We start from the raw sequence: 27,139 nt of genomic DNA on the forward strand, positions 1-27,139 counted from the left end.
GATAACTTTAAGGAGCCTGGCACCAGGGAGTGATGTCCTTCAGCAGACCTTTTGGCGGCAGGGCAATGTGAATTTGCCCACATCCTGCATTCATGATAAACAGTTTGCTGTTTGATCATATAGCCTCCAGTGGAATTCTGAGTTGGTCATGTCCCATGGGTCTTCGGCTCCTTGCAACTTTGCTACTTGAATAATGGCTAGATGCAGTAAAACCTGACAGCTTTATTATTTTATTATTAACTGTTTTTTTGAGATGGAGTTTCACTCTCGTCGCCCAGGCTGGAGTGCAATGGTGTAATCTCAGCTCACTGCAACCTCCACCTCCTGGGTTCAGGCAATTCTCCTGCCTCAACCTCCCAAGTAGCTGGGACTACAGGCATGCACCACCATGCCTGGCTAATTTTGCATTTTCAATAGAGACGGGGTTTCACTCTGTTGGCCAGGCTGGTCTCAAACTCCTGACCTCAGGTGATCCACCCACCTCGGCCTCCCAAAGTGCTGGGATTACAGGTATGAGCTACCGTGCCTGGCTGACACCTTGGTTGATTGATTGATTGAGACAGAGTCTCACTCTGTTGCCCAGACTGGAGTGCAGTGGCGTGATCTCAGTTCCCAGCTTCAAGCAGTTCTCCTGCCCAAGTCTCCCTAGTAGCTGGGATTAAAGGTGCATGCCACCATGCCTGGCTAATTTTTGTATTTTTAGTAGAGATGGGGTTTTGCCATGTTGGCCAGGCTGGTCTCGAACTCCTGACCTCAGTTGATCCGCCTGCCTCGGCCTCCCAAAGTGCTGGGATTACAGGCATGAGCCACTGTACCCAGCCAGCTTTTTTTTTAAATTAATATTATTCGAGACAGGGTCTTGCTCTGTTGCCCAGGCTGGAGGGCAGTGGCACAATCTTGGCTCACTGCAACCTCTGTCTCCTGGGCTCAAGTGGTCCTCCCACTACCATGTGGCAGCATGCTTGGCTAATTTTTTTTTTTTTTTTTTTAATTTACAAAGAAAAGAGGCTTAATTGGCTTATGGTTCTTTGGCCTATATAGGCTTCTGCTTTTGGGGAGGCCTCAGGAAACTTACAGTCAGGGTGGAAGGTGAAGAGAAAGCAAGCACATCTTCACATGGCTGGCAGGAGAGAGGAGGTGGGGAGGTGCTACACACTTTCAGTCAACCAGATCTTATGAGAACTCTTATCTCAAGAACAGCAAGGGGGGACATCTGCCCCCATGATTCAATCATCTCCCACCAGGCCTCTCCTCCAACACTGGTGATTACAATTCGACATGAAATTTGAGTGGGGACACAGAGCCAAGCCATATCAACTAATAAAGATAACACTAATTGTTGTAACAAACTGCAAATTTTAGTTGGCTGGGCAGTGAAATAGAAGTTGACTTCTCATTTATATAAAGTGCAGTGTGGATTGGTCCTGGGTTGGTAGTGTCATTTCTCCATGGGGTGACGCAAGGCCCAGGGTTTTTCTTGTCATAGCTTCACCATCCCCTAGAACCTGGGAATCTTCTATCCCTGGGCACTGGAAACCTGGAGAGATCATCGGGGAAGCACACCTGATTTTGAAAAACCCTGGCCTGGAAATGACCACTTCCCCTCTGCTTGTAGCCTATGGTTTGGCCATGACAAAGACAAAGGTGGCTGGGAGATGTCATCTGTGGCTGGGCAGCTGTTCCCAGCAGCACCTCTATCTTCTGGAAGGTGGAGCATGAATTTTTTGTTGGTTCACTTGTGAATCTGTCACACCAACGAGTGCTGTAAAATTCGGAGTGGGATTTTACATAGAGAAAGCTAGAAAAACAACTGTGTGTTCATGAGGCCAAGGCATCAGGGTTGAGCACAAACATAATTTGAGTGCAGATTTGTCTCTGCTAGTTAATCTCACTTTACAGTGCCCCCAATGTCATGGGTTATCCGGAAGGTTATTTCATGTACCGCCTTTGTGTGGAAGCACATTTCCATAGATAGCAGATAAAGATCTCTTAACCTTATATTTTCCCTCATATCATCATAAATAGCTTATGCAATGCCATTTCAGTGAGTCTGACAGCTTCTACAATGAGGTCTGGATGCAGCAGCATATCTTTTTGTTATATATAAAAAAGAGTGACAGCATTCATCGTTTACAGTGACATCAATGAATTCTGCTTGTAGAGGTTCCCCATCCATCCTTTCATAATACCTTTTATGACTTCAGGCTTTTAAAGATCGCACTCTGGTCTGTTTTTCAAATATACCACCATTATCGGCTCAGGAAGCCATTCTTCAATATTTCATTTTCCTAAGAATATCTGGAATATCTTAATTCCTATGAGGCTTCTCCATGGGGTAGGCTGTCAGGTAGGACTTTAACAGGAAAAGGGGGAAAACTGCTGCTGGAGACACGGTTCCTGAGCACAGCTGTCTGCTCTGTACTGGGAAGTTAAAAGGGTTAGAAAAAGGGGAGTTATAACACAGACTGAGTTATATCTTGGGTCATTCCTGACCTGGAAACGTATTAGCTCTTCAGAGCCCTTGAATTTGCCATCAGGAGAAGGAGAGACACCCATTCAGGTGAAGCCTGGAACCACCAAGGGTTGGGTGAGGAATGGGCAGTGAATGTCCTTCCTAAGATACCCTTCTGCTGATGAGAAGTGCGTTCGTGGTTCCCCAGGAAGTGCCCATTTGGACAGAGATGGAGAATTACGAGGGGCATTGCTTCTCAATGTTTTGTCACTTTTGAGGTGCCACGGTGTCTTTCTTTGGCCACCATTTCCTGGTTTCTTCCTTGTCTGCAGATCTTACTAGAGTTAGGCAAAATCAATTTCAGGTTCAGCTCTAGTGAACTGGGAACAATCTCTAGCAGGGAACTCCTTGGACAGGCTGGGGACAGCTGGGACAATTCCTGAAGCAACTTAGATAGGAAAAATCATGATGAACTTTGATTTAGGGAAGAACATTGTTGGGCACCCTGAGTCCACCTGCCACCAGCCGCGGAGGGCATGTTATAAACACACCAGACACGCCAAGGATGGGAACATTGGACCTGATTTATCAACAACAAATCCTTTCCCTCATGCATACTTCTCTAATTACAAAGGAGACTGTGGTAGGCTTAGCATGGGTAAATAAAATTGATTCTGTCCACATAATATTGGAGATGATAAATGTGTTCAAGAAAGGGCTTCAAATGCCTAGCTGCTGATTAGAAAAGGCAAAATAATTGTGAGATGGTGACTAATAGATGGAAGGAATTGTGGTAGAATTGTTCTCCTTGCAGAAATATCACTGGTCTGATCTTTTCAAGATAATTACCATCAAATGACTGTGTGTTTCATGCTCTGCCCTTCAGTTGGCCGAGGCATTGCAGGAATCCCCACGTTGACTCGGCTGTAGGTGGCTCTGGCTTTCTCTCTGTTTGAAGCCTGTAACGGAGCCCCTCTGTTTTCTTTTCTTTTTTCTTTTTTTTAAAATTATACTTTAAGTTCTAGGGTACATGTGCACAACGTGCAGGTTTGTTACGTAGGTATATATGTGTCATGTTGGTTTGCTGCACCTATTAACTTGTTATTTACAGTAGGTATTTATCCTAATGCTATCCCTCCCCCAGGCCCCCACCTGCAACAGGCCCCGGTGTGTGATGTTCCCCGCCCTGTGTCCAGGTGTTCTCTTTGTTCAATTCCCACCTATGAGTGAGAACATGAAGTATTTGGTTTTCTGTCCTTGTGATAGTTTGCTGAGAATGATGGTTTCCAGCTTTATCCATGTCCCTGCAAAGGACATGAACTCATCCTTTTTTATGGCTGCATAGTATTCCATGGTGTATATGTACCAATTTTCTTAATCCAGTCTATCATTGATGAACATTTGGGTTGGTTCCAAATCTTTGCTATTGTGAACAGTGCCACAATAAACATACATGTGCATGTGTATTTATACTAGCATGATTTATAATCCTTTGAGTATATAGTACCCAGTAATGGGATCACTGGGTCAAATGGTATTTCTAGTCCTAGATCCTTGAGGAATCACCACACTGTCTTCCACAATGGTTGAACTAATTTACACTCCCACCAACAGTGTAAAAGCGTTCCTATTTCTCCACATCCTCTCCAGCATCTGTTGTTTCCTGACTTTTTAATGATTGCCATTCTAACTGGCATAAGATGGTATCTCATTGTGGTTTTGATTTGCATTTCTCTGATGACCAGTGATGATGAGCATTTTTTCATGTGTCTATTGGCTGCATAAAAATGTCCTATTTTGAGAAGTGTCTGTTCATATCCTTTGCCCAATTTTTGATGGGGTTGTTTGATTTTTTCTTGTAAATTTGTTTAAGTTCTTTGTAGATTCTGCATATTAGCCCTTTGTCAGATGGGTAGATTGCAAAAATTTTCTCCCATTCTGTAGGTTACCTGTTTACTCTGATGGTAGTTTCTTTTGCTGTGCAGAAGCTCTTTAGTTTAATTAGATCCCGTTTGTCTATTTTGGCTTTTGTTGCCATTGCTTTAGGTGTTTTAGTCATGAAGTCCTTGCCCACGCCTGTGTCCTGAATGGTATTGCCTAGGTTTTCTTCTAGGGTTTTTATGGATTTAGTCTAACATTTGTGGATGAGTGAGTCTTCCTGTAGCATTTTAAGGAGGTGAGATGTACAGACTCATTACAGATGGACCTGTTTGCTAAGCACAGTACTTAAACTGCCATTTTGATAGATTAACACTGGTAGTTAGAGGACATCTTCAAATTTGCAGGAAACAAGGTTTGAATAGAAGATTGGTAACTCACTGTTCTCAGTGGCTCATGCCTATAACCTCAGCACTTTGGGAGGCTGAGGCAGTCAGATTGCTTTAGGCCAGGAGTTTGAGACCAGGCTGGGCAACATGGTGAGACCCCATATCTACAAAAAATTTGAAAATTAGCTGGGTGTAGTGGTGTGTGCCTGTGGTCCCATCTACTCGGGAGGCTGAGGTGGGAGAATAGCTTGAGCTCAGGAGGTTGAGGCTACAGTGAGCTATGGTCCTGCCTCTGCACTTTTAGCCTTGGCGACAATAAGACTCTGCCTCAAAAAAAAAAAAAAAAAAAAAGAAAAGATTTGTGACTGTGAGACTTGATCTAGGAATGAATGGAAATGGAACTGTAATCATGTTTCTCCTGCATTCTTCCATCTGCAGAATGGCACCATTGTTGTGAGGATGCTGATGCCCAGCATTGAGCCTGTCGTCTCCTACCTTAGGGGAAGTTCCCCTGGCCCTTCCCAACTACCTCGCCTGTGCAAGTTTATTACAACTGAACGGCCTCAAGAGCAAGTGTGCCTTCTGGTTTAAAGTTTTCTCAGATTAGGGCATTGTCAGGTTTATAGGGATGACACAGAAGCAACCAAAAGAGAATCTTAGGCTCCCACATCTACCCAGCTACCGCCAGCCGTTTCTGTTGTTTGCTGGATCCCACCCTTACTGAAGGACATCTTTCAGCAATTCCTTCCTCCTTGGTTTTGCATCTTCAAAGTTCTCCCACCCTTTGAATCCACTCCACTTAGCATTTCACTGACACTACTCCACCGAAACTACTCTTGTCAGGCCACCAATGACCTTCACCTTGCTCTTCAATCGCCATTTCCTGGCCTCTTCTTATTTGTCCTATCAGTAGCATTTGAACTAGCCAGTCACTGCTTTCTCCTTGATAAGCTTTTTTTTTCTCTTTCTGTTTTTCTTTTTGAGATGGAGCCTCACTCTGTTGTCTGTTGCCCAGACTGCAGTGCAGTGGCACAGTCCTGGTTCACTGCAACCTCCACCTCCTGGGTCCAAGCAATTTTCCTGCCTCACCCTCCTAAGAAGCTGCAGTTACAGGTGAGCACCATCATGCCCAGCTAATTTTTGTATTTTTAGTAGAGATGGGGTTTCACTATGTTTCCCAGGCTGGTCTCGAACTCCTGACCTCTAGTGATCCACCCATCTTGGCCTCCCAAAGTGCTGGGATTACAGGTGTAAGCCACTGTGCCCAGCTGATAAACTTTCTTTACTTGGCTTTTGGGACACCACACTTTCTTCATTTTCTTCCCAGCTCACTGACTACTCTTCCTAGTCTCTTTTCTGGTTCCTCCCATTTCCCTGACTTTCTGATATTGGAGTGCCCCAGGGCTGCTTAATTATACTCACTTCTTTGGTGATCTCATTCACTTTTATGACTTTAAATACCATCTGTATGTATATGCTGATGACTCAAAATTGTATCTTCCCTGGATTCTTAACACTTAGCTTGGCCAGAGGATAGAAAAGTAAATACAGCCAATTAATCCCGGAAAGGTGGTCAGTCATACTCACATTTTAAGAAATGCAAATCCAAACTATAAGAAGATACCACCTACATATATGGGATAAGCAAAAGTTTAACATTTGACAGTCAGAGCTGGTGACCGTGTAGGAAAACAGGCCCTTATGTACTGGTGGAGGGAACGTAAATTGGTGCAGCCTCCTTTGAGAATAATTTGGCATAATCTGTCCCTTGAACAATCATTCCCACTGCTAGGAATTTACCCTTGGAAATACTTCCACAACTTTTACAGGATGCAGATACTAGAGCATTTCCTGCAGCACTGTATGTTCAAAAGGGTGGAAACCACCCTTGGGTGCTTCAGGAACCACAAAATAAAATTTGGCATATCTGCAGGATGGAATACTATGAGACCTAAATGTAAACAGAGGAGTTTCTTCTGCATGTTGGGGATCACAAGATTCACAATGATTTATAGAAGCTGCCAACCAAAGTTTTCTTGGGGCAGTTTCCCTAGAAGTAGGATGAAAAAAGACTTCCTTTCATATCCCTCCTTTTCTGTCCCCTTATTACCGAAGAGTGAGTGCAGGAGGATAAAATGTGGAGGCCCCTGCTTCCTTAATTACTGGTCTAGTCACAGCCATTCTTGAGGCCCACTTTCTCCATGAAGTATTTTTTTTACATCCCATGATCCCAGGCACTTTATTTCTTTAGTTCTCAACAGTATCCCCAAATTACCAGCCTGCATCTGTCATCCTGTATTTATTGCTGGTTTTTTTTCTTTTCTTTTAGATGGAGTCTGGCTCTGTTGCCCAAGCTGGAGTGTGTTGGCACCATCTTGGTCCACTGCATCTTCCACTTCCCAGGCTCAAGTGATTCTCCTGCCTCAGCCTCAAGGGTAGCTGAGATTACAGGTGCCTGCCACCACGCCTGGCTAATTTTTGTATTTTTAGTAGAGATGGGGTTTCACCATGTTGGCCAGGCTGGTCTCAAACTCCTGACCTCAAGTTATCTGCCTGCCTTGGCCTCCCAAAGTGCTGGGATTACAGGCATGAGCCACTGCACCTGGCCCATTTATTGCAAGTTTTTGAGAGCACTAATATATTTATTATTCTCCCACAGCATAGACCTGTGCCAAATACAGAATAAGTTTCCAGGCATTTGTTGAAGTCAGAAGTGAAAATAAGAAGACACCAAATGAATAATAACTAAACTAGAACACACTCAAATTAATACCAGCTGACCAACAAGGTTGTCAAAGTATTATCAGAATACCCGATAACCGCTACCTGGGCTTTATATACTTAGCCACAGTTTCCATTATTCAGAATTGCAGAATCCTGCTTTCCCTGTCCTCCAAAATATCTGAAGAAATCATGCAGCAGACAATGACAGAAGTATAAGAAAGTATATGTCTTTCCCATACTGAAACTTCTATTTGTCATATTCTTTTTTTTTTTCTCTTTCACCCAGGCTGGAGTGCAGTGGCATGATCTCACCTCACTGAGAACCTCCACCTCCAGGGTTCAAGTGATTCTGCTACCTCAGCCTCCCAAATAGCTGGGACTACAGGTGTGTGCCACCTTGCCTGCTAATTTTTGTATTTTTAGTAAAGACGGGGTTTCACCATGCTAGCCAGGCTGGTCTGGAACTCCTGACCTCAGGTGATCCACCCACCTCAGCCTTCCAAAGTGCTAGGTTTACAGGCATGAGCCACCACACCTGGCCTGAGTTTCTTATATACTTTGGATGTTAACCTCTTATCAGATATGTGGTTTACAAATATTTTCTTCCATTCCTTTGGTTGTCTCTTCACTCTGTTGATTTTTTTTTTCCTGTGCAGAAGCTATTTAGTTTGATTTAATTCCATTTATATATTTTTGTAACCTGTGCTTTTGGGGTCATATCCAAAAAATCCTTGCCAATATCATGGAGCATTTCCCCTAAGTTTTCTTTTAGTAGTTTTTTAGTTTCAGGTCTTACATTTAAGTTTGTAATGCATTTTAAGTTGATTTTTGAATATGGTGTGAGACAAAGTTCTGATTTCATTCTACTGTATGTGGTTATTCAGTTTTCTCAGCAATATGTATTGAAGAGACCGCCCTTTCCCCTTTGGCACTTTTGTCAAAAATCAATTGACCATAAATGTATTGATTTAGTTCTGGGCTCTGTTTTTTTCTGCTAGTATGTCTGATTTCATGTGTCAACCTCAAAAATCTGAGACAGGTCTCAGTGAATTCAGAAAGTTTATTTTGCAAAGGTTGAAAATCTGTGCCTGTGATACAGCCTCAGGAGGTCCTGATGACATGTGCCCAAGGTGGTTGGGGCACAGCTTGTTTTTTTTGTTTTGTTTTGTTTTGTTTTGAGATAGAGTTTTACTCTGTTGCCCAGGCTGGAGTACAGTGGTGCAATCTTGGTTCACCGCAACCTCCGCCTCCCAGGTTCAAGCACTTCTCTGCCTCAGCCTCCTGAGTAGCTTGGATTACAGGCGCCCACCACTCGCCCGGCTAATTTTTGTATTTTTAGTAGAGACAGGGTTTCACCATCTTTACCAGGCTGGTCTTGAACTCCTGACCTCGTGATCCACCCTCCTCGGCCTCCCAAAGTGCTGGGATTACAGGCATGAGCCACCACATCTGGCCGGTTTTATACATTTTAGGGAGACATAAGACATTAATCAATATACGTAAGATATACATTGGTTCCATCAGGAAAGATGGGACCACTCAAGCACAGAGGATGCTTTCAGGTCACAGGTAGGTGAGAGGCAAATGGTTGCATTTTTTTTTGAGTTTCTGATTAGCCTTTCCAAAGGAGGTAATCAGATAAGCATTTATCTCAGTGAGGGATGGATGACTTCGAATCGAATGGGAGGCAGGCTTGCCCTAAGCAGTTTTCAGCTTGACTTTTCCCTTTAGTTTAGTAATTTTTGGGCTCTAAGATTTATTTTCCTTTCACATTTTCCCCCTTTTCTTTTTTTAAAATCTTTTGAAGAAAGCATTTTAGAAGAAAGCAAGTTTCTGGTCTCAGGTTTTCTCGGATCATTCATGGCTAGGATGGTTTATTCCTAGATGTGTAGGTCCTGAGTTAAGAAAGCAATTTTTAGCAGGTTAGAATTCTCATGTTCTATGAAGAGAAAATAAGGAGAAAAAGGGAGAAAAACAACAACAAACAAAAGAACAATCCTGGAAAATCAATATAGGCCAAGGACTCTGAAGTCCATACATCAGTAGGCAGGAATGAAAGTGGCTTATGTAAGTAAATAGGTTGCTGTTACTTTCTTCTGATGTTTAAGTTGTCCAGATTCAGTTTGCAGGGCTTTAAGAAATCACATCTTAGTTTTCAGTGATTTCAAATTAGGAAACTAAAAAAAGGAAAAGAAAGAAGAAAAGTATTGAAAACATTATTTTGGAGACCAGTAACCAGGAAAAATTAGAATTCAGTTCAAACTGTTGAAAATGATAAAAATTGAAGAACAGGCAAGACTAGACTCTAAGAACAGGTGTACTATAGTTTTTGAAACATAATTTTTCTCTCTCTAGTTTCCCATTTTTACTAAAGACAAGTCATGATAGGACCAATTTGGCTTAGTATACTTGACCAGCTTATTTGTATAAAGTGCAGCAAGAAAAATGATTTTTTTCAATAGGCTTTTAAAATTGGCTTTGATGGAACTTTGTTTCATAGAAGGAATCTCAGATAAGACTTTTTAAAGCCAAGCACAGCCATGGATTTGTATCATCAAATACTCATGAATTGTCTGAATTCTCCTCTTGAGGCTTTCAGATAACTTGGGGCCCTGGGCCTGTCAGAAAATGACAGTCTCTACTTACTACAGGTCAGGAGCCCTGTACAGGAACTGTGTAGATTAGATGTGGGCCAGTTTTCTCAAGGAGCTTTTATTGGCTCTGTAAGTCAAGTTTGATTCCTTAAAGGAAAGCACACCATTCCAGTCAAAGCCTTGGTAAAATAACCATATTCTCAAATTGTGTCCTGTTACAAATGAAAACAGATTCTTACTCTGCTTATGCAATAACTATATTGCCACAAGTTAAGAATACTCACAAATAGCTCCCAAATTATGGAGAAATCAGATAGAGAGAAACAAATATGTTCCAGATTTTGTTCATAGGAGTATACTTAATTGTTAAAAGCTGTCAATAGCTCAAAAGAAAGGTTTGTTTGACTGAAAAAACAGAACAAAGGATCAGCAACATTTTAAGTAAAAAAGTCAAAAAGATTACTTCAGTCTTCTATTAGTTCAGTCCATGCAGTTAACTTTTGTTTTGCTTGATATTCATGAACATTTCGGCTCTCTTTGAGTCCTGAAAGTTTTTCCTCTATTCTGATGTTGCAGCCTTCAAAGTTATCAGAAACTTGCATTGAGGAGCACCTGCTAAGAGTTTTATAGCTGATTTTAAAACCACCTTCTAAAGAGGACCAAAACAACAATTGTCCATGGATGACAAAAAATTTTAGAGCAGTGATAGTCAAAGACACAATTGAGCAGAAAACTTGTTACCTCTGTGGCACACAATAATTTAACATAATTATAATTATTACTGATAATGTACACTAAGTCATATCAGAATTGTAGGAGTTTTTCATAATTTTGGAACACATCAATAATATATTTATACAAATACAGCCCAAAGAAAACCAAACAGCATTTCATATTTGACAATGTTTCCTGTATAATTTTTATACCAAAAAACCCCCATATATGTCATTTTTGGACTTTAGGGAACTTTATACCTTAAAGGATTAATTATGTCAGAAAAAGACATAATTTATAATTTCACTTTGGAAAGTTTGTCAAATATCAAAGGTTTAAAACACTCAATATTACAAAATGGGATTACAGGTCATTGTAAAATATATTATTCATTTAACTGAAGTGATAACTTAAGGATTTCAAAAAAGGGTGAAAACCTTCATTCTTTCAGAGAGGAGACTTAATTTTCCAAATGATAAGCCCTAATAAAAACAGCATGAAGCCAATTAAATTTGTTTTTCAAAATTTTATAAACAATCTATAAAAATTTAATGTTAATCATAAGTTATAACTTCCATAAACTTTTTATAGCATTTATAACCTTTATTAGGGAGTCAGTTAATGCTTTAAGAAAACCTTGTTTATCTGACACAGGGACCCATATGCTGGTCTTGCATTTGTGTGCCTTTGACATTAAAGGTTAATTTATAGAGAAACTGAACTATTTTATCTCTCAAAATCAGCCCATACAATCTCACATGCCCACCTCCTCCTTGATAGTCCCTTGGCCTTGAGGAGTTGAATAGCTTTAATTTCTGTGTCTCAGGAATGCAGTTTATTTTGATTGGCATCTTTTACCAGGCCTGAAGATGAGGCTTTAATTGCTGTCAGTGTTTAAGATTTAGCAGGACTTGGTGTCCTTTTTAGACCCAGGAGTCAAGGCCTTATAAATCAATGTCACAAGGACTCTAAAAGCACATACAGTAAGATATATGGATATAATAACTTTAATTTAAAAAATTGTTTTAATCTCAGTTTTTTCCTAAGCAAACCAAAACTGAATAATACTGGCATAGGAATTGTTTCAATAAACCATAAAATCTGTTAGGCCAGTTACCAAAAGGCAAAAGAAAACACCTTCTGCACTGCACAGAATATTACATTGGAAGAAAACATTTTGTTTAGACCTTTAAGAAAATATTGTTAGCATCAGACCTCAACAAACAGAACTTGAAAACTTATATGAGCTGAAAATGAATTGAAGGAGGGGGTTACTATTTCAGAAGGGAGAGAAAAAAAATGGCGAGATGCAATAAAAGTTGAACTTTGGGTTAAAAAAATTAAAATATCTTATAATCTATTAAGAGTAAATCAATCCCTTAGGAAAATTTCATTGTTCTAGGCAATTATTTAATGTATAAGTGTTTTTTTCACATCAAGCCCCATCTCTAGAAAGATCACTATAATTTCCTTTTAATTATAGACAACTTGATCATATAAAAGGTTTTTTTTTTTGACAGTCTTGCTCTGTCACCCAGGCTGAAGTTCAGTGATGTGATCTCAGCTCACTGCAACTGCAACATCTGCCTCTGAGGTTCAAGTGATTCTCCTGCCTCAGCCTCCCGAATAGGTGGGATTACAGGCATGCATCACCACACCTGGCTAATTTTTGTATTTTTAGTAGAGATGGAGTTTTGCCATGTTGGCCAGGCTGGTCTCCAACTCCTGACCTCAGGTGATCTGCCCACCTTGGCCTCCCAGAGTGCTGGGATTACAGGCATGAGCCGCTGTGCCTGGCCTCTTTTTTTTTTTTTTTCTTTTCTTTGTTTTAAAATAAATCCTCTTATTGTGACTTACACAGAGTGTTCATGACTTGGACTTTCTGGTGTGTTCTAAACATCCCTCTTTCTTTATATATATATATATATATATATATTTTTTTTTTTTTGACATGGAGTCTCGCTCTGTCGCCCAGGCTGGAGTGCAATGGTGTGATCTCGGCTCCCTGCAACCTCCGCCTCCCGGGTTCAAGCGATCCTCCTGCCTCAGCCTCCCGAGCAGCTGGGACTACAGGCACGTACCACCGCGCCCAGCTAATTTTTGTATTTTAGTAGAGACGGGATTTCACCATGTTGACCAGGATGGTCTCGATCTCTTGACCTCGTGATCCGCGCACCTCGGCCTCCCAAAGTGCTGGGATTACAGGTATGAGCCACAGTGCCCGGCCTAAACATCCCTCTTTCTTAAACAACCAGTCGTTTTATTCTAGGACTAAATCTACCATACAAGATTCTTTCTCATATAAAATGATTTCTTTTTATTTATTTATTTAACCAAAACCAACCCTCTTTATTTTGATAACTTTCTTTACATCTCTCTTATTTCTTGGTCCCTTTTACCTTGTTTTATATGTAACCTTTAAATAAGCTTTGAATTAGACAAAAATTGTTCACCATTTTTAAAAAGGACACTTTTTTTCCTTCAATTATCTTAATTGGAAAATACTCAAATAATGAAATATCTATTATTTAACTTAATATAACTTTAGACTCTAAATTATGACGTTTGTCAACAAGTATTTATCCCATTACATTTACCTATTTTATTTTAATAGTTTACCTAGATTATTTATGGAAACTGTGATCATTATTGTTTAAAGTTATGAAACCGCCATTGCAAAATTATAACTGAAACAGTGAAAAAGTTCTAACCTAACTGACTCCATTTTGCTTCTTACCTCCAAGCTGTTCTTGTTCATTCCTGGGTATAGGCCAAACTATGGGAGAAACTTAGTTTATAGTTCAGCTTTGAAGCAAAGACAGTAACTGTCCTTTCCCAAACAAACCTCCTTACTGTTTGTGGACTCAATTGCCTAAAGCCACAAGATTAGAAATTATGGTAATTTTACTGAATAATTCAAGATGTAGCTATTTTGATTAAACCAATATCAATGTCTTATTTATTAAAAATTACATAAGCAAAGATTATTCTGTTTTGGGTTGGGTTTACAGTTTTATAGCCCCTATACCAAATTTTGACAGCAAATAGTATTTGTCAGGGATAAGTATGAAATTGCTTGATTAATAAATGCAAACAAAAATGTTTGCTGGCAATTCTTAAGACATTTCTAATATTACTTTACCAACAATCTTAAAACAAACTTATTTATTAAAGATTTAAATTGTTATGTAAACTTGAAAAAGCATTTAACTGCTCTGTTCTTTTTTCCTGATAATGTATTTGATTCAAGCACTTTTATTTTCTTAAGCCAATTAATTAGAGCACTATTATATATTGACAGTAGTGAAACATTGTATACACAACACATGAATACATAGATGTATTAGGCATGCCTATAGAAATATATCTTATAGATTCATAAAAACTGTTTTTTTCCTCTGTCTTAGACTTTCAGATTCTTGATAACCTGTTTCACAACCCTAGACAGTTGTCAGCTAAATAGCCTTAAATTTTGCTATTGAAGGAAACAACTGAGGTGAAAATCAAATATCAAAATTTACATCATAATGTAGACAGAGAAAGTCTGATGGTGCTAGAGGGAGATTAAAGATGCATACCAATCAAACACAATTATAGAAATTTATCATAGGATTGTACAAGGAGACCAATTTTATTTAGATAGGGACTACCTATTTTTTAACTGGATCTCTGAGGTCTGAGAAGAGCCCAAACTAAATCCTAGGTCTCCAAAAAGGGAGAATTATGATGAGGTTAGGGCAGGTGATGCTTTTACAGTGCACTTAAAATTTTTTTTAAACAAAGAATTTTTATGTGTCTAAACTACACTCTTCCTTAAAAACCCAAGTGTAGCCTCTGTTGCAATAACTATTTTAGTTTAAAAAAAAAAAAGAAACAGGTAACATAATATAAAAGTAAGCAGTTTAAGAGCTAAGATGAACTTGTCTTTTACACTCTTGGGGTTCCATAACTAAAAACAGAGATTTCTCCCCAAAAGAGCATCGGGAGTCTGGTGCCTTCTTTTCTTTTCTTTTTTTTTTTTTTGAGACAGAGTCTCACTCTGTTGCCCAGGCTGAAGTGCAATGGTGTGATCTTGGCTCACTGCAATGTCCACCTCCTGGGTTCAAGTGATTCTCCTGCCTCAGCCTCCTGAGTAGCTGGGATTATAGGCGCCCACCACCACACCCAGCGAATTTTTGTATTTTTAGTAGATACGGGTTTCACCAGGTTGGCCAGGCTGTTCTCGAACTCCTGACCTCAGGTGATCCACCTGCCTCGGACTCCCAAAGTGCTGGGATTACAGGCGTGAGCCACCATGCCCGGCCTGGAATGCAGTGGTGCGATCTTGGCTCACTGCAACTTCCACCTCCCAGGTTCAAGCAATTATCCTGCCTCAGCCTCCTGAGTAGTTGGGATTACAGGCACGCGCCACCATGCCTGGCTAATTTTTGTATTTTTAGTAGAGACGGGGTTTCAAGGCTGTCTCTACCAAAGACCAACCTTGTTGGCAAGGCTGGTCTCGAACTCCTGACCTCAGGTGATTCGCCCACCTTGGCCTCCCAAAGCATTGGGATTACATGCATGAGTCAGTGTGGCTGGCTCCTTCATCATTTTCTTTAAGGAACCCCTGGCTATCATAAACTGTTTTAGGTCCCTCATGCAGCAGAAGGTGCAAGAGAAAGGAGAGACAGCAGAAGTAAATGAAGAAAACAGAATTCAGTCAACTGAGAAGAAAAAAAAAATTTGCTTAAAAAAAAGACAAGGTCCTAGGAGAGAAACAAAAATATGAAGGCCTTTTAAACACACACACACACACACACACACACACACACACACACACACGCACATACACATCTTGGATGTTAGTTTTCAACTAAGCTGACTTTTAACCATTGAGATCATTTGGAAAAAAAATCTTAAAATCTCATGTCCATATTTCAGCTAGGACAAATTGCTGCTATTTCAGAAGTACAGCCATTGCTGTTTCAGTTTGGCCTGGCTAGCAAAAAGGCAGCCTTGTTATGTAAATAAAGGCCCTTTAGTAGTCAAAGTCAAAAATCTTTCCTCTTTTTTTTCCTTTTGCCAGCCATTTTTCTCCCCCCACCACATCACGTTTGTGTGTGTGTGTGTGTGTGTGTGTGTGTGTGTGTGTGAATTTAGCCATTTCAGAGGCCTTGTTTGCCATAATTTGGAACTTTTCTCTGGATTTGATCAAGTCAGATAGAGTTGATCAAACCCAATGGGAAAAAGACCAACACAACAACAAAAACAGAAAGAAATAACAACAAGAAAACAGTTAAGGAAAACAAATAATGACACAACTTCTATGATTACTGAGTGCTCCAATGGCAAGGAGAAATTAAGACCAGCTCGTTGTTAAACTTTAGCCAAGACAAACCCCAATTCAGTCACTTTCCTAAGGATGGGTCTCAGGAGAAAGAATGCTCTCTACCATCCTAGAAGCAGGAACAAACTCGAATCTGTCTTCCCTGTTGGAAGGGAGCTCAAGCTCCATAAAGGAATTACCTGCCTTCGAATTTCATGGAAGCAGGAACAACTTGCCTTGATTGTGTTGGAAGCAAGTAAAACTAAAAAAAAAAAAGAAGTTGTACAGCAAAGTAAACTTTAAATCTTGGGAGATCAGAGATTCTCTGGGTGGGGGGCCTTCAGGCTTCAGCAAATTGTCCTACTGGTTTGAGCCATAAAGATAGCTCAAACTGGTATCAAGCACTGATAAGAGATTTGTCAAAGGTTAGGGGCACCTCCACTCAGAATCCCTTTGTAGTTACCAAAATGTATACCCTGAAAATCTGAGACAGGTCTCAGTTAATTTAGAAAGTTCATTTTGCCAAGGTTGAGGATGCATGCCTGTGACACAGCCTCAGTAAAGTGGCCTCATCATCTGGGGTGACACTTGAAGTTTATTATCTCACGTCCATGGAGATCAAGGCTGCAGACACACACAGAGTGACTTTAAGAGCAGAAATTTAATAAGTGAAAGAGAATAGCTCTCTGCTACAGAGAGGGGTCCTAGAAAAATGGGTTGCTGATCCGTGGTGAAATGCAGGGATTTTATAGATGAGCTAGTGGGGAGGCAGTGTCTGATCTACATAGGGTGTGAAAAACCACCAGGACCAGGTGTGCCATCTGCACAGGGTGTGAGTCTCTGGCAGCCTCTGCCCCAATTTTTTATTATGCAGGTGGGTTCTGTGCCTGAACTTCTTCATGTTGCCCATTTCTTACTGTATACGTGCTAACAAAAAAGGGAAGGTGGAGCCCCATGGTGGACATGCCTGGCCCCCAGGTAGCCCTTTTTTATTGGTGTAGCCACAGGCCTCCCCCTGTACAAGCTTCCAGCTTCCTTTTCTGTCTTTGCAGCTCTATCTTTCAGGCTGCTCTGTGTTAGAAAAGAAATTATTTCTAGGGCTGCTTTTTGTTAGAAGAGAAGTTTTGCCAAGGACTCGTTTGCCCTCACTATCTGCCCAAATAATTTCTTTTTATATCCTGTATCATCAGGAGGTCCTGACGACATGTGCCAAGGTGGTCAGGGGACAGCTTGGTTTTATGCATTTTAGGGAGACATGAGACATCAATCAATATATGTAACATGTACATTGGTTTTGTCCAGAAAGGCAAGACAACTCAAGCAGGGAGGGGGCTTCCAGGTCACAGGTAGGTGAGAGACAAATGAGAGACAAACGGTTGCATTCTTTTGAGTTTCTGATTAGCTTTTCCAAAGGAGGCAATCAGATATGCATTTATGTCAGTGAGCAGAGGGATAATTTTGAATAGAATGAAAGGCAGGTTTGCCCTAAGCAGTTCCCAGCTTAACTTTCCCTTTTAGCTTAGTGATTTTGGGGGCTCCAAGATTTATTTTGCTTTCACATATGCCAGTACCATGCTGTTTTGGTTGCTATAGTTTTGTAGTATATTTCGAAGTTAGGTAGTGTAATACCTCTTGCTTTGTTATTTTCACTTAAGATTGCTTTGACTACTTGAAGTCTTTTGTGGTTTCCTATTCATTTTAGGATTATGTGTTATTGGTTTTTTTGTTGAGTTATAGAAGTTCTTTAAATATTCTGGATATTAACCACCTATCAGATATATGATTTGAAAATCTTTTGTCCCATTCTGTAAATTTCCATTTTACTTTCTTGATAGTGTCCACAAAAGTTTTATAATTTGATGTAGTTCCATTTTGCTTTTGTTGTCTGTGCTTATGATGTCATATCCAAGAAATCATTGCCAAATATAATGTATTATAATGTCATGAAGCTTTCCTCCCTTATTTTCTGTTTTTATTTTTATTTTATTTTATTTTTTTATTTTTTATTTTTAGACAGAGTTGTTTCACTCTTGTTGCCCAGGCTGGAGTGCAATGGCACGATCTTGGCTCACTGTAACCTCTGCCTCCCAGGTTCAAGCGATTCTCCTGCCTCAGCCTCCTGAGTAGCTGGGATTACAGCAATGCACCACCATGCCCGACTAATTTTCTTTGTGTTTTTAGTAGAGATGGGTTTCTCCATGTTGGTCAGGCTGGTCTTGAACTCCCGACCTCAGGTGATCCACCTGCCTCAGCCTCCCAGAATGCTGGGATTACAGGCGTGAGCCACTGTGCCCGGCCTCCTCCCTTATTTTCTTCTAAGAGTTTTATAGATTTATCCCTTACATTTAGTTACTTGATACATTTTAAAATTAATTTTTAAAATATTTTTCCTTTTTTTGAAACAGGGTCTCATTCTGTCACCCAGGTTGGAGTGCAGTGGCAACATCATAGCTCACTGCAGCCTTGAACCCCTGGGCTCAAGTGATCCTCCTGCTTCAGCCTCCTGAGTAGCTGGGGCTACAGGTGAGTGCCACCACAGCCTGCTAATTTTTAAATTTTTTGTAGAGATGAGGTCTCTTTATGTTGCCCAGGCTGGTCTTGGACTCCTGGGCTCAAGTAATCCTTCTGCTTTAGCCTTCCAAAGTGCTGGGACTTTGATGCATCTTGAGCAATTTTTATATATGGTGTAAGGTAAAGATATACCTTTTTTTTTTTTTTTTTTTTGCATGAGCATGTGAAGTTTTCCCAGCAGCATTTGTTGAAAAAACTGTTCTTTTCTCACCAAATTGTCTTAACACCCTTGTCAATGATCATTTGACTATATATGCAAGCATTTATTTCTGGGCTTTCTATTGTACTCCATTGATCTATATGTCTGCCTCTATGCCAGTACCACACTGTTTTGATTACTATAGTTTTGTAGTAAGATTTGAAATCAGGAAGTATGAATCTTCCGAATTTGTTCTAATCTTTTCAGATTGTTTTTATTATTTGGGAGTCTCTTGAGATTTCATATGAATTTTAGGATGGCCTTTTCTATTTCTACAAAGAAGATCACTGGAATTTTGGTAGAGATTGCACTGAATCTGTAGATCCCTTTGGATAGTATTGGCATCTTAACAATATTTACTATTTCAGTCCGTAATCACAGTGTGTCTTTCCATTTATTTGTGCCTTACTTAACTTCTTTAAGCAACATTTTGTTATTTTCAGTGTAGAAATCCTTTGCCTCCTTGGTTAAATTTATTCCTAAGTATTTTACTAATTTTGATGTTATTGCAAACATAATTGTTTTCTTAATTTCCTTTTCAGATTGTTTATTGTTAGTGTACAGAAATACAATGGATTTTTGAGTATAAATTTTGTATCTTGCAACTTGAACTGAATTGAATTGAACATAATGAATTCATTTTTTTTTTTTTTTGAGATGGAGTCTCACTCTGTTGCCCAGGCTGGAGTACAGTGGCGTGATCTCAGCTTACTGCAACCTCCACCTCCCAGGTTCAAGCAATTCTTCTGCCTCAGCCTCCCGATTAGCTGGGATTACAGGCACCCACCCCCATGCCCAGCTAATTTTTGTATTTTTAGTAGAGATGGGATTTCATCATTTTGGCCAGGCTGGTCTCAAACTCCTGACCTCGTGATCCACCCACCTCAGCCTCCCAAAGTGCTAGGATTACAGGTGTGAGCCACCACACCTGGCCAAATTCATTTCTTAATTCTAACATTTTGTGTCTGTGTTTTTACATATAAGATCTCTTGTGTTTTTACATATAAGATCATGTTGTCTGCAAACAGATAATTTTACTTCTTCCTTTCTCAGTTGAAGGGGAAAGGGAGTTTTCTTTTTCTTGCTTAATTGCTCTGGTTAGAACATCCAGTACTATCCAATACTATGTTTAATAGAAACGGTGACAGCAGGCATCATGATCACGTTCCTGACCTTGGAGAAAACTTGCAGTGTTTCATCATTGAGTATGCTGGCTGTGGGCTTTTTACATACCCTTTTTTTTTTTTTGAGACAGAGTCTTGCTTGCCTAGGCTGAAGTGCAGTGGCATGATCTCAGCTCACTGCAACCTCCGCCTCCTGGGTTTAAGTGGTTCTCCTGCCTCAGCCTCCCCAGGAGCTGGGATTACAGACATGTGCCACCATGCTCAGCTAATTTTTGTATTTGTAGTAGAGATGAGGTTTCATCATGTTGCCCAGGCTGGTGTCAAACTCCTGATCTCAAGTGATCTGCCTGCCTTAGCCTCCCAAAGTGCTGGGGTTATAGGCATGAGCCACCGTGCCTGGCCTATTTATATGCAATTTTTATTATGTTGACATAGAGTCCTTCTACTTGTAATTTATTGACTGTAATCATGAAAGGGCATTGAATTTTGTCAAGTTTTTTTCTGCATCAATTGAGTTGGTCGTGTGTGTGTGTGTTCATATTTTACTATTCAATAGATTTTTAGTAAGTTTTGGTTTCATCTTCATGAATCATAGAAGACTTGAAAGGTCAAAGACACTCCAAGAAATTTATTTTAGCACCTTCTTTCTAGGCAGAAAGATAAGGCATCCCCATGAAAGATAGGGTATTGGACCCCTCTTGTACACCATTTCAAAATTCTCTGTTTCTCTTCTTATTTCAGCCACAACTGTAGGGGACTGTTTCCCTGCATGTTTTGAGCAGCTTTGCACAGGTGCACCTGGGCAGTGACCTCACCTCATCCCTCATACTGTATTATTTGCTTCCTGCCCTATGCATCTCTGTTCTTCAGCTTAATAGTCCTAGGCATCCACTTCACACTCAAGCACAACCCAGCTGTGATGGGGAGTCAGTGCCATGGGGTCTACTCTTGACCGATGAAGATCTGGAGTCAATGGATAAATGCATCCCCATTTCATCCCCTGATGGACAGTTCTGAGATGCTTCAGAAAACCCCTACAGGTCCCAGTGGGATCAAACAGCCAATTTAATAATGCATCCTTGTGGTGGTCTTTCCCTTGCTCCGTTTCACTCCCCCTATCCTGCATTTCTGCTCCCCAGAATCACATTAGCAAACAAGCTACCTATGCACAAGCCTTTTGGGGGACCCTAGGCTAAGGCAAGTGGGTTGGCAGCCTTATATTGGATTTGCAAAACCTCATATCTTGGATTTATGCTTCAAGAATACAGTACCCATGATAGGCCCCTTGGTGTGCCCCCATCACCCCATGCAAGGACTTCTCAACTGCAGTGATGTGTCTCCTTTTTTTTTTTTTTTGAGACAGAGTTTCGCTCTTGTTGCCCAGGCTGGAATGCAATGGTGCAATCTTGGCTCAGCTCACTGCAACCTCCGCCTCCCAGGTTCAAGTGATTCTCTTGCCTCAGCTTCCCGAGTAGCTGGCATTACAGACATGCACCACCACACCTGGCTAATTTTTGTATTTTTAGTAGAGGCAGGGTTTCTCCATGTTAGTCATGCTGGTCTCAGACTCCCAACCTCAGGTGATCTGTCTGCCTTGGCCTCCCAAAGTGCTGGGATTACAGGCATGAGCCACCATGCCTAGCCTGATGTGTCTCTTTTTTTTTATGGCTGAAAGAGGAAACATGAAGGAAACAGATACTCACTGAGCACTTATGGCCCACCCTTGCTTTAGTTCTTTTACTTATCTCCTTTATACAAGGAGGAAGCAGATTTAGAGAGGCCAGATAACTCATCTAATATCTCATAGTAAGAATGCAAGCCAGGATTTGAACTCAGTCCCATGAATTCAAAACCCATAATCTTTCTATAACATGTGAAGTCATTTCTTCTTGGGTCTCTGCACATGGTTCTCCTTCATCACTTCAGGCAGCATAAGATGCTGAGCTTCTACCAATTGCTATTTTTTTCTTCCTTTGTCTTTATTAAGGTAAATAATATGTATATAATTTACCATCTTTACCATTTTAAGTGTCAAGTTCAATGTAATAAATACATTTATATATTTTTTTCCATTTATCTTCCTACTCACCTTTCTTCTTCCCAGCCTTTGGTAACAACAAATCTACTCTGTATCTTACTCATATGTAAGAGCTCTAAAGCTCTAAAGCTCTTCCATATGAGTGAGAACATGTGGTATTTGTCTTTCTGTGCTTGGCTTATTTTGCTTGACATAATGCCTCTAGTTCCATCTATATTACTATAAATAACAGGATTTCATTATTTTAATGGCTGAATAATTTTTTATTGTGTATATTTACCACATTTTCTTTATCTATTCATCTGTTGATGAGCACTTAAGTTGATTTTGTATTAGGGCTATTGTGAGTAGTGCTACAGCAAATGTGGGAGAGCAGATAGCTCTTTGGTGTATTTATTTCCTTTTTTCTTCTTTTTAAAAATATGCCCAGTAGTGGAATTTCTGGGTCATATGGTAGCTCTGTTTTTACTTTTTTGGGGAACTTCCATACAGTTCTTCATAGTAGCTGTACTAATTTATATACTCACCAACAGTGTATGGGGGTTCCCTTTTCTCTACATCATTGCCAGAATTTGTTATTGCCTATCTTTTTGATGCAGACTATTTTAATTGGGGTGAGATTGATGATATTGCATTGTGGTTTTGATTTGAACTTCTCTAATGATTAGTAATATTGAGTATAGCTTCATATACCTGTTGGCCATCTGTACATTGTCTTTTTGTATGTCTTTATATGTCAAAATGTCATTTTGTATATCTTCTTTTGGGATGTGTCTGTTAAGATCTTTTGTCTGTTTTTAATCTTTTTACTTTTTTTTATTTTTTAGATACAGGGCCTCACTCTGTCACCCAGAGTGGAATGTAGTGGCTCAATTATAGATCACTATAAACTCAAATTCTTGGGCCCAAGTGATCCCTCTACCTCAGCCTCCTGACTAGCTAGGACTTCATTTTTGCTTTGGTTGCCTGTGTGTTTTGAGGTCATGTACAAAATTCTTTGCCCAGACCAATGTCCTGGAGCATTTCCTCAATGTTTTCTCCTGGTACTTTCATCATTCCAGGTCTTAGATTTCAGTCTTGAATCCATTTTGATTTGATTTTCATGTATGCTGAGAGATAGGGGTCTAATTTCATTCTTCTTTAAGATAGTTATCCAGTTTTCCCAGCGTCATTTACAGAAAAGACTGTCTCTTTTTCATTGTATGGTCTTGACACCTTTATCAAAGATGAGTTGGTTGTAAATATGTGGGTGTATATCCGAGTGCTCTGTTTTGTTCCATTGGTCTATATGTCTGTTTTTATGTGAGTACCATGCTATTTTAGTTACCATAGCTTTGTAGTAAGTTTTGAATTCTGGTAGTGTGATGCCTCCAGGTTTGTTCTTGTTGCCAGGATTGCTTTGGCTATTTGGGATCTTTTGTGGTTCTATATAAACTTTAGACTTTTTTTTCCTATTTCTGTGAAGAATGTCATTGGTATTTTGAGAGGGATTGCATTGAATCCATAAATTGCTTTGAGTAGTATTGTTATTTTAACTATATTAATTCCTCCAAACCATGAGCATGGAATATCTTTTCATTTTTGTATTCTTCTATTTCTTTCATCAGAATTTTATAGTGTTCCTTGTATGGATCTTTCTTTCTCTCTCTCTGTCTCTGTCTCTGTCTCTGTCTCTCTCTCTCTGTTTTGAGACGGAATCTCACTCTGTTGCCAGGCTGGAGTACAGTGGCGCAATCTCAGCTCACTGCAACCTCCATCTCCCGGGTTCAAGTGATTCTCCTGCCTCAGCCTCCTGAGTAGCTGGGACTACAGGCACATGCCACCATGAATGCCCGGCTGATTATTTTATTTTATTTTATTTTTTGTATTTTTTGTAGAGATGGGGTTTCACCATGTTGGCCAGGATGGTCTCGAACTCCAGACCTCGTGATCCACCCACTTCCACCTCCCAAAGTGCTGGGATTACAGGTGTGAGCCACCGCGCCCAGCCTTGTATAGATATTTCTTCTCTGGTTAAATTGATTCCTGGGTGTCTTACATATTTTGTAACTATTGTAAATGGGATTGCTTTCTTTCTTTCATTTTTTTTTTTTTTTGAGATAGAGTTTTGCTCTTGTTGCCCAAGCTGGAGTGCAGTGGCCTGATTTCAGCTCACTACAACCTCTGCCTCCCGGGTTCAAGCGATTCTCATGCCTCAGCCTCCTGAGTAGCTGGGATTACAGGCATGTGCCAGCATGCCAGGCTAATTTTGTATTTTTAGTAGAGACAGGGTTTCTCCATGTTGGTCAGGCTGGTCTCAAACTCCTGACCTCAGGTGATTTGCCTGCTTTGACCTCCCAAAGTGCTGGGATTACAGGCATGAGCCACCATGCCCGGCCCTGCTTTCTTGCTTTCTTTTTCAGATCAGTCACTGTTGACATATATAAATGCTCCTGATTTTTGTATGTTGTTTTGTTTGTACCCTGCCACTTTACTAAATTCGTTTATCAGTTCTAATAGTGTTCTTGGTGGAGTCTTTAGGTTTTTGTAATTATAAGATAATGTCATCTGGAAACAAGGCTAGTTTGACTTCTTCCTTTACAATTTGGATGCCCTGCATTTCTTCTCTTGCCTAATTGCTCTGGCCATGACTTCTGGTATTATGCTGAATAATAGCAGTGAAAGTAGGCAACCTTGTCTTGTTATAGCCTTTAGAGGAGGGGCCTTCACTTTATCTGTGTTGAGTATGCTATTAGCTATGGGTTTGTCATACATGGCCTTTATTATTTTGAGGTGGTTTCTCCTATACCCATTTTGATGAGTTTTTTTTTTTTATCATATAAGGATGTTGAGTTTTATCAAATTTTTTTTGGCATCTATTGAAGTAATGGTTTTTGTTATTGACTTTGTTAATGCAATTGTATCATGTTTGTTGATTTGCATACGTTGAACCATCTTTGTATCCCTGGAATGAATTCCACTTGATCATGGTGAATGACTTTTTCAATGTGTTGTTGAATTTTGTTTGCTAGTATTTTGTTGAGAAGTTTTACATTATGTTTATCACTGATATTGGTATGTAGTTTTCTTTTTTTGGTTGTGTCCTCCTCTCATTTTGGTATTGGGGTAATGCTGGCCTTGTAGAATGAGTTTGGAAGTATTCCTTCCTCTTCAGTTTTTTTGAGGAGTTTGAGTAGGATTGGTATTAGTTCTTTAATGGTACAATTCAGCAGTAAATCCATCAGGTTCAGGGCTTTTTTTAATGGGAGACTTTTTATTATGGCTTGGATCTTATTGGTTTGTTGAGGTTTTCTATTTCTTCATGGTTGAATCTTGGTAGGCTTTAGAGGTCTAGGACTTTATCCATTTCTCTTAGATTTTGAAATTTGTTGTATTGTTGTTCATAATAGTGTTGCAGTCTCAGCAATGCATGAAGATGTAACAGTCTCTCCTTGTCTGAGATGACACCTGGAGTTCTTTGTCCTACCTCCAAGATGATTAAGGAGTACAGACACAAAGGTGAGGTTAGAGCAAAAGTTTAATAAGCGAAAGAAGAAAGCTCTCTGCCAGCAGAGAGGGGGCTCAAATGGGGTGCCCACTATGAGGCTGTGGTCCCGGGTTTTATGGACTGGGAAGGGGAAGGAATGTGCTTAGTTCCTGGGCTGTCTTGGAGAACACGTGACTCAGCTTGGCCCAGGGACCTTGGCCGCGACCAATCAGGAGCTGAAATGATGATTTATAGCTGCTGCTCAGCTTGGCCCAGGACCTATCAGAAGCTGAATTGAAAGCTTGGCCCAGGACCTTAGCCGGGGACCAATCGGGCTGAAATGATAATTCATAGAAGCCGGACTTACAGTCCAAATAAAGGAAAATAGAGTGCCCACTAGAACCCGCCGGAGCCCACTGTGCCCATGCCCACAAAAGGAGAAGAAACTTTTCCTCAGAACCTGCTGAGTATACAAAGGACAAAGGCATTTCTATGCCAGGCCTTGTTCTCTTATCTGAGTGAGCTGGAGGTTTGCACAAGTTTGTATCCTAAAGGGCCAGAGGTTTTACTATCTGTGCAACCATGGGCATGTCTCTAGGCACAACACCCTGTGTTAGTTCCCTTATCAGCCTAAATTTTTTCTCAGGCTGCTTTTTTTTTTTTTTGAGACAGAGTCTTGCTCTGTCACCAGGCTGGAGTGCAGTGGCGTGATCTCAGCTCACTGCAACCTCCGCCTCCCAGGTTCAAGCAATTCTCCTGCCTTAGCCTCCAGAGTAGCTGGGACTACAGACGGCGCGCCACTACGCCCAGCTAATTTTTGTATTTTTAGTAGAGACAGGGTTTCACCATGTTGGCCAGGATGGTCTCGATCTCTTGACCACGTGATCCACCCACCTCCGCCTCTCACAGTGCTGGGATTACAGGCGTGAGCCACCGCCAGGGCCTCTCAGGCTGCTTTTTATGTTATGTGAGAATGAGGCACTGACCCACGGGCCGGGGGCTCTCTGGCACCCTTCCCTTGTTATCTATCTAAGGCAAGCTAAATAACTCCTTTCAATAGTATCTAGTAATCCTTTCTAAGGTCTCAGTTGTTGTATCTCCTTTCTCATTTCTGATTTTATTTATTTGGATCTTTCTCTTTTTCTCTTAGTCTAGATAAATGTTTGTTGATTTTGTTTATCTTTCCAAAAAAACAAGGTCGGGCATGGTGGCTCATGCCTGTAATCCCAGCATTTTGGGAGGCTGAAGTGGGCAGATTACTTGAGCTCATGAGTTCAAGACCAGCCTGGGCAACATGGTGAAACCCCATCTCTATAAAAAATACAAAAATTAGCTGGGTGTGTGGGCACATGCCTGTAGTCACAGCTATTTGGTGGGAGGATGGCTTGAGTTTGGGAGGTGGAGGTTGCAGTGAGCAGAGGTGGTGCCACTGCACTCCAGCCTGGGCAATAGAGTGAGACCCTGTCTAAAAAAAAAAAAACAAAAAACAAAGCCCACCAAACTACCTTTTCATTTTGTTGATTTCTTTTCATTTATTTCTGTTCTAATCTTTATTGTTTCTTTCCTTCTACTAATTTTGGGTTTGGTTTGTTCTTGCTTTTCTGGTTTCTTGAGGTGTATCATTAGGTTGTTTATTTGAAGTCTTTCTACTTTTTTGATATAGGCAATAGTTGCTATAAACTTCC

General features: G+C 40.4%; 1 long non-coding RNA gene across 9 annotated transcripts in view; it reads left to right on the forward strand.

Moving 5' to 3' along the window:
• The window catches only part of LOC129529084 (uncharacterized), a 56,927-nt gene that overhangs the window by 2,973 nt on the left and 26,815 nt on the right, over nt 1-27,139 (forward strand). For 2 of the 9 annotated variants that reach the window (XR_010132220.1, XR_010132219.1), the window contains exons 2-3: nt 7,049-7,170; nt 7,730-7,828. This is a non-coding gene — a long non-coding RNA (uncharacterized lncRNA). Of the gene's footprint in view, nt 1-5,703; nt 5,833-7,048; nt 7,171-7,378; nt 7,829-12,726; nt 12,957-18,461; nt 18,580-27,139 lie in introns of all 9 variants that reach the window. The other 7 variants (XR_010132217.1, XR_010132221.1, XR_010132215.1 and 4 more) reach the window with 7 other exon arrangements.

The sequence above is a fragment of the Gorilla gorilla genome, chromosome 21 (assembly GCF_029281585.2).
Source record: "Gorilla gorilla gorilla isolate KB3781 chromosome 21, NHGRI_mGorGor1-v2.1_pri, whole genome shotgun sequence".
Classification (NCBI taxonomy): Eukaryota; Metazoa; Chordata; class Mammalia; order Primates; family Hominidae; genus Gorilla; species Gorilla gorilla.